This window comes from Lactuca saligna, chromosome 3 (assembly GCF_052625555.1).
Source record: "Lactuca saligna cultivar CGN05327 chromosome 3, ASM5262555v1, whole genome shotgun sequence".
NCBI lineage: Eukaryota > Viridiplantae > Streptophyta > Magnoliopsida > Asterales > Asteraceae > Lactuca > Lactuca saligna.
This window is the reverse complement of record NC_136419.1, coordinates 226,226,198-226,236,284: the sequence shown is the minus strand read 5'-3', so window position 1 is coordinate 226,236,284 and position 10,087 is coordinate 226,226,198. Positions and strand designations below refer to the sequence as shown.

General features: G+C 37.4%; 1 pseudogene; it reads right to left on the bottom strand.

Moving 5' to 3' along the window:
• Nucleotides 1–242: 242 nt before the first annotated feature.
• Nucleotides 243–1,752, bottom strand: LOC145034168 (fasciclin-like arabinogalactan protein 10 pseudogene; annotated as a pseudogene).
• Nucleotides 1,753–10,087: the final 8,335 nt, after the last annotated feature.

Genomic DNA, 10,087 nt, shown 5'->3' with positions numbered 1-10,087 from the left:
TTAACATTTTCCGAATCAATATCTATTTATACATAGAACCAATTTAAATTCAAGGATTCTTTTAAAAAATTTAGAAAGTTACCATAATACTTTGTAATTAGTTATGGTAAAAAATTAAAAATTGCAAACATAACGGAATTAATTTTCCAAAATTTCCATATCAATCGAATGCAAAATGTTAGCGATACGTCTGTGTTTGATACAAATTCTGAATCAATGAGATGTATGAAATGCGATTCACATGAACATGAACTTCAAAAATCACTAAAAACCATTGTAATTTCCAAATTGACAATCATAATCCAATTAATCACTAATAACCATTAAAATTCCACAAATCAAACAAAGAAAATCAAGCATTAAACAACAATCAGCATTCAAAAGAAAATACCCAAAATTGATACGATAACCAGCACTAGGAAGATCGCCGGAACTTTACCTCTATCACCACCGCTTACATTGTTGCTTCCGATATCCGCCGCTGGAGCACCACCAACCGGTGATGTAGCTGGAGGAATCGTAGGAGCCGGAGGTGGTATCACCTGAGGGGTTCCGGCAATATGTGCCGGTGAGGGAGCAATTGGTGTAGAACTAGAACCCGGCGCTGGAGCAGATACAGATGGCGGCGAAGATTCCGGGGCCGGCGGTAATGCAGCGGCGGGAGCTGGTCGTTTGGCGAATAACTCCATCGGAAGAAGAATCTTATCAATCATGAAAATGCACACCGGCACTACATCGCTAACCATCTTTAGAACACGCGAATCGTCAACACCAGAATTGAGCATTAAAGAACTTCCGTAGGTTTGAATCGTGAACGAAAACTTTCCGGCATTGTTTGTGGCAAGCGTAGGCATTGGACCCTTCTCATTTTCCAAAGTAATTTCAGGAACATAACTTGGAATCGCATGATACAGTAACAACGAAACAAGCTCAGCGTTCGTCAAATTGTTCAAATCCGGTGCTCCGGTGTACTTAAACGCTAAATCCGTCGGTGCAAACACCGTCAGCGCCTGCTCCGCCACCTTCTTGTAAATATCCAGTACACCGGTGCTTATAAGCAACTTCAAAAACGTCCGACACCTCACCGCGTCCAACAAAGTACTAAAATTAACTTCTAATGGCTTTGGTAAAATCTCAAGATTAATGATCGATGAATTAATTTCTAACACAGAAATATTATAAGGAAATTCTTTCACGCTTTTGGTATACAACGATTTGATCTTTGATTCTTTATCCGCCGATCCGAATTCGATTTTACCGCCTTTCAAATCTGTAATATTAACAAATCCGGTGCTTCCGGCGGCATTTCCGGTGGTCTGGTAGAGGGTGGTGGAGATCATACTTCCGCCGCCGATCGTCAGAAGCTTCGCCATGTCAAAATAATCCAAAAGAACATGAATGCTTAAAGCAGGTTTGACGACGGAAAGCGATTGATTGGCGACGAGTTTTGTCATGACGGAGTTGTTCAACACCAGAACAGTGATTGTTTCTCGTCTGTTGATATCGTCGTCGAGTCTTGTTTGTGTGAGGTAGTCGTTGAAGACGCTGTATTCCGGAAAATCTGACAAGATATCGGTGATGTTGTGACCGGAGACGGAGGAGACGGCGGCGGCGATGAACCATAGTGTGAGGACTGTGATGCGTAAACGTAAAGGATACATGGTGGCGCACTGAGAAATGAAGGGGAGGGGGTTACGAATTACAAGGAGAATATGATTAGTTCAAATGGTTTATGAGGGTTTGAGAGATTTTAAGTTTTTAACCATGAATAGGTTAACTAAACTATGGTAAGATTTAAAAGTGGCTAATAAAATGGAAACCAACAGAATTAGCAAAAAAGAAACATGCCATTTGACAAGTATATTCAATTATATTTTGGAAACCAAAAGAATTAGCAAAAAGAAACATACCATTTGACAAGTATATCAATTATATAGTTATATATAGAAATATTTTATTAACATAGTTATATATAGAGATATTTTCAATAAATTCTAAAATTTTGGCTTAATTTATATTGGAATTTTCTAATATGTGCCTTAAGAAACATATAAGAAATATTAATTAATCATAATTATTATCATAATTAAATGTTAAACACATTAATTATAAGAAATATTATCATAATTAAATATAAAATTCATTAATAATCTCCATAATTAATGCATTTCACATTTAATTATGGTAATAATTGTGATTAATTAATACTTCTTATATGTGCCGGTAGGGCACATATTAGAAAATCCCATTTATATTTTAGTTATAAATTATTATATATTTTAACAAAAAAAAAAGTCATAAAAACTGATAAAATTTAACATTTTAGCTTTTTTTTTTAATTGGTTGGAACCGATAACAAACTAATTTAGAACTATTTGTTAAATTGATTTAAAATATTATGACTTTTTTGCAAACAAAAATATTAGAATTTTTCTACAAACAAAAACTATATTATTATTATTATTATTATTATTATTAAAATATAAATAATTATATTATTTTTTAAATTTATTATTATTAATATTGTTAATCATACATACAAATATACATAAAAAAAGAATATTAAATACATTTTTAAGGGTGAATGTGGAGCCGATGCTAATGTTTAAAGCATTGACATCATGAATGTATGCTTGTATATATTTTCCCTTTGTATATATTTATTTCACATTTGTTGTTATTGTTTTCATTTCAAAATATTAACATATAACACTCGATTTTAAATCGCTTCCGTATTCAGGGTCGTAGAGCGAATACCAGTTGTCACAAGGGTTATGGCCTGGGGGAAAGAGAGAATTGGACCCTTTTTGGATGTAAGTAGTATATATTAGGTGATCTGAGAGTGTGGTTGCATTTCGGAGCCTAAGGGTATAACTGTAAATTGTCAGTTCAGGCCTATATGAATATTAGTTTTGTTCGGGAAGTCTTAAGGCGAAGATGAGTTGATAGAAGTGTAGAGCTCCTCGTTACCTTTCCATGGATATAAAGAACGTCGAATATGGACTTAGAATGAAGGAGTTGCGACAGTTTGAAATTGAAGTGTTTGGAGCTTTGATGAGTACGCGGGGCGTAATCATTGTGTACGCTGGGTGTAGTGGATGAAGTGATCACATATAGTATCTGAGTATATCGGGCGTACATAGGGGTATGCGGCTTTAAGCTTCTTTTAATCATTATGCTTGCCTCTTGTCAACCTCCATACATCCTAAACCCTAATCTCGACCCTTAGCCACCATCTTGGAGTTCTTAAGCGATTGTGAGGAATCTTGGAGTGTTTTTGTGCATTTTGAAGAGATTAGAGCTTGTTGAAGAATCATCACTTGGAGTGAAGCTTGGAGATCCAAAAGTTACTCATCTTTTGCAACTTATTGAAGGTAAAAAGCTTTAATTTTTTCATCTCTTTTGGGTGGATCTAGTTTGGGGTGTTTTGTGGCACATTTTGGTGTCTTTGATATGCCTTTATGAGAATAAGTTTGCTCCAGGAGTTTGGTCCCTAGATCTGGGCATTTTAGGGGTCCCAAATGCATAAAAATGCAATATTAATGGATAATATCAACCTATGTATGAGTATTAGTTCCTTTCTTGAAGTTGTAAAGTTAGAACATGGATTTGGTACCCTTTGAGCCATGTAAAAGCTCAATGTTAATGACTTTATGGATTAATTAATGATTTGGAACAAGTTCTGAGTTGTAACAACGTAATTTTTAAAACAAATTTTTATTTTTCAACAACCAAATTTGTATAAAAATATTATCAAAAGTATTCAATCATAATTATCAAAACATAACATATCCCAAGATCACAAAATCAAATCCCTCCTCTAGTGTGTACGGGTTACGCCGACGCCTTTACACGGTCCTCGCTAGTACCTGAAACACATAACACAACAACTGTAAGCATAAATGCTAAGTGAGTTCCCCAAAATACCACATACAACACATACGCCACTCGAGGCTACGGTACGACCCTCTGGTCGATGTATCTCAGTGGGACCCTCTAGTCCCGTAGCTCGTTGGGCCCTCCGGCCCGGTTTAAATCGTTGGACCCTCTGATCCGGTCTATATCGTTGGACCTTCCGGTCCGGTCTATACAATTATATAACATGCAAATATCACATAGCACATAGATTCACATAATCTCATACATAACACATAAGACCCTCCAGTCCACATAAATACCACTCTAGGTAACGTATAGTGAGAAGACTCACCTCGTGTAGCTCGGTAACTCGTAAATCTCAGAAATCTCGGACTCCGTGGGATAAGATCTAGCCTCCGCCTAATCATATGAAATAACACTCAACATCAACACATTTCCCTAGGCTAGACCATTCCCTCTAATCACTCTCAGGAAGGTAAAAGACCATTTTACCCCTTACTTGGCTCATTACACTAAAGTTGACCAAACCCTAAAAGTCAACAAAAGTCAACTCTCTGGGTTACGTTGCGCGTACCAAACATGTACGTTGGGCGTACCCGGAGCCTTCACAGAATCGGGGTACGCAGCCCCTTACGCCGCGCGTACTGGGATTACGCCCAACGTAATGCCCAGTTTCCTTATCCATCTCATTCAGGTCTTAATCGGTTAAGACTTGCATCCAAACTTCAGATCTGACTCCTCTAATGTGACTTAATCCGTAAAGTTGAAACCTTTAAGCCTTTGCATGGCTGTAAAGTTCACTTTGTGCTCAAAACACCTTTCCTCTTTCCATAATGAGACTATAACTCATGCATGACACAAGATCCACGTCCAAGATTGGATTTTTATGAATCCTCAACACAATATACACTAGAAAAGGTCAGATCCAAGCTCATGGAGACTCTTTGCACACAAAGTCTCCAACTTTGAACCAAAAACCCTAAAAATGGTCCAAAAACCCTAAAAAGGATCTCCAACCACTGTAGAACTCGGATCTACACTTGTTCTTCAACTTCTAGCTCCAACAATGGCTCCTTCTTCTCCTTCTTTACCTTGAAAAGATAACTTCAAGCTCAAAACACACACACAAGCTAAAGCACAGATCTCGAATCTCTAAGGACTCACTCAAGGGGATATGGTGGCTAGGGCAAAGTACTACATGTTCCTTTTATAGTGCAAAAGCCAGAAATTAGGGTTTGTATCTGGGCTCGCTACGCCCAGCGGGCGAGTCCGCGTTCAATTTAAGCGTGTGAGTACACCCAACGTACTCACCAATCCACCATACAACCTTAAGGGACTAAATTGTCAACTCTCTCAAAATAGAAGGGCCATAAAGCTAACCTGGATTTTCGGGCTGTTATAATTCTCCCCCACTAGAACCAGACTTCGCCCTCAAAGTCTCATGCCACGCACAACTCCGGATGCTGCTCCCGCATCTCCGACTCTGCCTCCCAGGTCAGCTCGGATCCCCTCCGATGTTGCCACTGGACCTGAACCAGGGTGTGACAACCCGAAATTTCCATTTTGTACAAACCATATTAAGTCAATAGAAGTTAGAACAGCTACAGTGAAGTTCCAGACTTTCGGGTATAGTTTGACAGTTTTTTAGGATTTACACTTAAGGAGATATCAGGAGAGTGGATGCACTAGGGTTTTGTGCAACACAATTATTCCAAAACTCTACGATATTAGAGTTCATTTTGGGAATAAAATATTTTCTGCCAAAAATCCCAGGACTATATATAGAAATCTGAGCCATATTTATTCATTAGTTCTATTTCCAACTAGAGAAAAGCCCAATTCTCTCTCAAGGATCTTCGGACTTTCGTTCCGGAAAGTGAGTACTTCTATCTAGTGTTGTTTTAAAGCTTCTTATATGCTTAATGCACTAGAAATCATAGGAAAACACTAAGATCTGAGAGTTTACCGCCCAAGAACACCTTGGGGAGTAAACTCTTTTATAAGGGCCAAAGTGTGCCCAATGTCCCTCCAAGCCTTCGAACTCAACCTAGAAACTACAATGACATGTTTAGACCACAAAATCATTAAGAAACAAAGGCTATAAGTGAGTTCACGGCCAAGTATGTTCGTGGGCCATGAACTCCATTTTTAGGTGCCAAAATGCCGTAAATGCCTTCATTGAGCCAAGAGACTAGCATAGCACATTACCTTGATGTGTATAGGACCCAAAACAATCAAAATACCAACACCCATAGGTGTTCACGGCCGCAAACACATGACCAAATGGTGCATGGGCCGAAAACTCAAGTTAGGGGTGTCTTGATGCCACAAACACTTCCTAAGGCTTAGGCTTGAATTTAGAATGCTTCATTATGACCTTAAGACCCTCATAAAGATAAATGGCTATGAGTTTATGGCAGTAAACTCTTAAGGGCCGTGAACTCCTCAAAAACTCCAAACAATAGGGCCAAAAGGTGCTTTAATCACTCCTAAAGCCTTGGACAATTGCCTTGATTAATTCTTAGATATATTAGGGACTTGGAAATCACCAAAAACACCCTTCCAAGGGAGATTACGGCCGTAATCTCCAAGGGGTTGGTCCCAAGGCCATGAACTCCTCAAAGGAGTTAAAAGGAAGCCCTAACACTCTAGTAAGCCTTGAAGCACTTCACCACTTAAGTTGTAATAGCTTTAAGCTTCATTTAGAGACCCAATAGAGAGTTTACGGCCAGAAGTTTACTCCCCTGGGCCGTAAACTCCAACATACATGGTCTTTGGACCATAAACTTCCGTATGAGGTGTTGAGCTCCTTTGTTGCAACCCATTAGCCTCCTAGCACTTGACCAAAGCATTTTCCTTGTATTAGGATGTTTATACATGTTTAATTAGTGTTATAATCACTAATTGTTTATATACATATGTTCTCATATGTAATTAGGACCATTGTGTGTGTCTAAAGTCTTCACTTGACACCTAGCAGTCCTACCTCTTCAGTTTATTCGTGCCACTAACAACAGGTGAGTTCATACCCCTTAATCAATGTTTTAAATGTTTTTAAATGTTTTTTTTTGGGGGGGGGGGGGGATACAAGTAGAATCATGCTAGTTATTATATCAAATCACATGTGATTAATAAGCAACATTCAAATGATTTACTACACATTAGCTGTTTTACCAAACAGTTGTTATTCAAAGGATTTTCATATACGTTTTATATGTTTAAAACTCCTGATTTAATTGTTCATTATACACTGTATGTTTCAATTCAAACTCATTTACAATTGTGTTTCAAAAAAATGTTTCTTTGTATTTAAAACTATTTTGTTAGATAAAATACCCCCAACCCGTTTTATAGATTGACATCAAGTCGATCTTTTCTTAGATAGTAATCCTGTTCAAAAGGTTATACAAAACTTATCTTATGCTTATATAATATAAATTGCATGCCTATATATGTATAGTTATATAAAAAATGTTTAAAAGACTTAGGAAGGCTATCCACCCTATTTCCTTTTCGCGCTTGAGATGTGGTCTGGTGGGATATCGGGTACCCGTCCGAAGGTCGTTTAAATATTAGTTATATATCATGTGTACATATATAGTCATAAAGGTTCTTCCAGTTCATTCAATACCCTTGGGTAGCAAGGGTATACATCAATGTTCATACGTACCAGTTACATTACTAGTAAGCTACCATAGGGGTAGTTCAGGAAAATACTATAACTATTACTAGTACACGGTATCATACAATGAGTCAGTTCATTCATGAGTCAATACTTGCTAGATAGAGAGAGAACATACATTACAGCTAGTACACACAGTACATTACTATACATGTTAGATAGAGAGAACATACATTACAACTAGTACACACAGTACATTACTATACATGTTAGATAGAGAGAACATACATTACAACTAGTACACACAGTACATTACTATACATGCTAGATAGAGAGAACATACATTACAACTAGCACATGCAAAACATTTCAGTATATACAGGCTAGACAGAAAGATTTCACTTTCACTTAGCACATTCATTACATATACATTTATGCAGTTATGTGAACCATTGGGCGGGTCATGGCACTTCCTGCCATGACCGCTCTTGTATCCTGAATCTCCTTAATTAGGGAGCGTATGAGTTTGCGTATAGATCTATACTGGATTGACTATCCTACACCTTTCTGCTCGCTACAGTGGGACTTGAAAGTCTACGGGTGCCAAATATCATTTCTTACGGCGTCTTACATCATCGTTTTACTAGAGTCGGTAGCAAGATACAGGTCGATCAGATGTTATATTGAATACCTTTTTGTTTTAAGGTAGTTAGTACAGCGGTAGTCACTTATTACAAATACTACAATACTTTCAAGATTTCAATAGACTTAAGGTAGTTAGTACGGTTGTAGTTATTTGATACTACACCATAGTACTATTTCATTTTCCCATTACATTCACTTCGTGAACCTTCACACGATGCACGGTAATGTAGAAACAATTTTTTTAGTTAATGATAGTCAGATTTGGGAAAATACACACTCTTACAAGAGACACACACATGGATACTAGATGCCTTGGTAGAAGGATACAGTTAGTAGGAAACATAAGGTTTTCTAGGATGTTCATTTACATACAAATACTTACAGTTCATTACATACAAATACTTACAGTTCATTCGTACAAATACTTACATTTCAAATACATACATGTACTTACATACAAATTAAGACACTAAAATGCTTATGATCTCACCAGCTTTAAATCCGATACTCGCTTTCAAAATAACTTGTATCCTCAGGTCGACCATAGACAGGTACCGATGCAAGGTTTAGAGAAGATGGTGCTCGTTCAAGACTCATCTTTCATTTTGATTTATACTTTAGTGTCTATTATAAATTGAGAGAACACACTTGTATTAAAATTATATTATTAATGCAACGAATGATGTTGTTGCTTGTTTACTACTTTTCATTGTTGTGATACTATACAAGACGTCCTCCGCCCATAACGTTTCCGCCGTTCAATGGTTTTGGGGTGTGATAGATTGGTAGCAGAGCATTGTTTATAGTGAATTAAGTATATCAACCCATAAAAGATATACAGACTATAAATACAATGGGATTAAAATACTCTGACCAAGAGTTTATACTTTAAATAATAAAATATTTAATTAAGTATACGTGCTGCATTCATACTAAAATCAGTGTCACTAGGACAGTACAAAAGAATTACGATTGTTGGGCAACACAGGTGGACTTAGAGACATACAGTCAAAACTTGGAAGATATAGTCTGATCACCTATATTATCCGAGGGTTGACTAGCATGTGCCTAAGTGTAGTTGTGTGGTTGCAACAAGTCTAAAATCTTACCAACAATACCATAATGAGAACAGTAGAACATAACATTAAACTTAAAATACTATAGGAGTATTTGGTTTTACTATAAGTACTTTATACATGAGAACTAAAATGGGATCTTCATTACTAAGTTCATAGTTGCTAAATGGATACATTAAGGCTGTATGTAATTAGGATGTTATAGACTTAGAATCTGTGAAAATTTTACTTTACCCCTATTCTGTGTGAATTTGGAATTAAGGTCACTTATTCGAAGGCCTATCCTGTTTCGATTACATATAACTGGTATGCACTTCACAAATAGCGATGTAACTAATGAAGATTTTCTAAATAATTATCTAGATAATTCGTTTAATAATTATTTTCTTACCCCAATTCTCGCGTAGATAACATGGCTGGACTCCATCCCCACGACAACCAGTACCTTCCGAACGAAGTCATTGCTGGGTGGTTTGGAGAAGAACCAGAGAATGATCATACGATTCCTTTGAATGATCACCATGATGGAGACCTTTCAAATGTTTCTAACTCCGAACCCGAGGTTGAGAACCTACCCCAGGCAGCTCCTGTTCCAATTCCTAACCCTCGTCCGGCTTTTCATGGCGCGACGCCTACATGGGTCGAATGTTTGGAAGCATGGAGCGAAGATCAAGATCAACCTATGTCGTTTAATAGAGACCGAAGCATCTACAACGTAAATGAAGGGAGCACAGCAGATAGAGTTCTACCAATCCTGATCCGTAGAGTTGCCTGAAACGAAATTCAGGGCAGGACAGCTCTACGTCGTATCGAGGAAGTTGACACCAATGGAGGGATGCATATCCTTCGCACTAACAGCCTTGAA